The sequence below is a fragment of the Carcharodon carcharias genome, chromosome 14 (assembly GCF_017639515.1).
Source record: "Carcharodon carcharias isolate sCarCar2 chromosome 14, sCarCar2.pri, whole genome shotgun sequence".
NCBI lineage: Eukaryota > Metazoa > Chordata > Chondrichthyes > Lamniformes > Lamnidae > Carcharodon > Carcharodon carcharias.
This window is the reverse complement of record NC_054480.1, coordinates 87,521,548-87,524,047: the sequence shown is the minus strand read 5'-3', so window position 1 is coordinate 87,524,047 and position 2,500 is coordinate 87,521,548.

The following is a 2,500-nucleotide window of genomic DNA, read 5'->3' as shown; positions in this document are numbered from 1 at the left end:
AGAGAGACAGAAAGAGAGTGAGAGCGACAGACAGAGAGACAGAGAGAGAGAGGGATACAGAGAGGGAGAGACAGAAAGACAGAGAAAGTCAGAATGACAAAGCCAGACAGTGACAGACAGAGAGAGACAGACTTAGAGACGGACAGAGACAGACACACAGACAGACAGAGATGGACAGACTGGCTGACAGAGACAGACAGGCAGACAGACATACAAACATTGAGACAGACAGACAGAAAGAGAGAGAGAGAGACAGACAGACAGAGACAAAAAGACAGAGAGACAGACGCAGAGAGAGAGACAGACAGACAGAGAGAGACAGACAGACAAACCAGGACAGACTGACAGACTAAGAGAGTGAGACAGACCGACAGGGAGAGAAAAGCAGAGAGAGACAGACAGACATAGAGAGAGAAAGTCAGCCAGAGAGACAGACAGAGCGACAGACAGAGAGAGAGAGACAGTGAGACAGAGAGACAGAAAGGGATAGAACAGAGAGAGAGAGACGGACTGACAGAGAGAGGCAGACAGAGAGACAGAGAGAAAGACAGAGAGACACGGACAGACAGGGCGACAGACAGAGACAGACAGAGCGAGAGAGACAGAGAGAGAAACAGACAGAGAGACAGAATGAGACCGACAGACAGACAGAGAGAGAGAGAGTTACAGAGAGACACAGAGACAGACAGAGAGAGACAGAGAGAGAGAGACAGACAGGCAGAGAGAGACAGACAAACCAGGACAGACTGACAGACTAACAGAGAGAGACAGACAGACAGACAGACAGAGAGAGACTGTCAGGGAGAGACAAACAGAGAGAGAGAGACAGACAGACAGACAGAGAGACAGAGAGAGAGAGTTACAGAGAGAGACAGACAGAGGGAGACACAGAGAGAGAGAGAGAGACAAACCAGGACAGACTGACAGACTAACAGAGAGAGAGACAGACAGTCAGGGAGAGACAAACAGAGAGAGAGAGAGACAGACAGACAGACAGAGAGACAGACAGAGAGAGAGACACAGAAAGACACAGAGAGAGACAGACAGACAGAGACAGAGAGAGAGACAGACAGGCAGAGAGAGAGAGAGAGACAGACCAACAGAGAGAGACAGACAGACAGACAAAGAGAAAGACAGAGAGACAGAGACAGACAGAGAGACGGACAGACAGCCAGAGAGAGACAGACAGAGAGGCAGAGAGAAAGACAGAGAGACATGAACAGACAGGGAGACAGACAGAGACAGAGAGACAGAGCGAGAGAGACAGAGAGACAGAGAGAGAAACAGACAGAGAGACAGAAAGAGACCGACAGACAGACAGAGAGACAGAGAGAGAGAGTTACAGAGAGACACAGTGAGAGACAGTCAGAGGGAGACAGAGAGAGAGACAGACAAACCAGGACAGACAGACAGACTAACAGAGAGAGAGACAGACAGACAGACAGAGAGACAGACAGTCAGGGAGAGACAAACAGAGAGAGAGAGAGAGACAGACAGACCGACAGAGATACAGACAGAGAGAGAGAGAGACAGAAAGACACAGAGAGAGACAGACAGACAGAGACACAGAGAGAGACAGACAGGCAGAGAGAGAAGGACAGGGAAAGAGACAGAAAGAGAGACAGACAGAGAGAGAGACAGACAAACCAGGATAGACGGACAGACTAGCAGAGAGAGCGAGACGGAAAGACAGACAGAGAGAGAGACAGACAGGGAGAGACAAATTGAGAGAGAGAGAGACAGACAGACAGAGAGAGAGACCTACAGACAGACAGAGAGACAGACAAAGAGAATAACAGAGAGAGAGAGACAGACAGACCGACAGAGAGAGAGACAGACAGGGAGAGACAAATTGAGAGAAAGGGTGACAGACAGAGAGAGAGACGGACAGACAGACAGAGAGAATGAGAGACAGATAGGGAAAGACAATCAGAGAGAGAGACAGACAGAGCGACAGAGAGAGTGACAGACAGGGAGAGACAAACTGAGAGAGAGGGAGACAGACAGACAGAGAGAGAGACAGACAGACAGAGAGAATGAGAGACAGATAGGGAAAGACAATCAGAGAGAGAGACAGACAGACTAAAAGAGACAGACAGACAGAGCGACAGAGAGAGTGACAGACAGGGAGAGACAAACTGAGAGAGAGGGAGACAGACAGACAGAGAGAGAGATGGACAGACAGAGAGAGAGAGAGAGAGAGAAGGGAGAGAGACTGACAGGGAGAGGCAAACAGAGAGAGACAGACAGACAGACAGAGACAGAGAGACAGACAGAGAGAAAGACAAAGAGACAGAGACAGACAGAGAGACAGACAAAGACAGAGAGACAGAGCAAGAGAGACAGAGAGACAGAAAACAACAGACAGACGGAGAGACAAACAGAGAGAGAGAGACAGACAGACACAGAGAGAGACAGACAGACAGGGAGAGACAGACAGGCAGAGAGAGAGGAACAGACAGACAGAGAGTGACAGACAGAAAGAGAGAGCGACAGACAG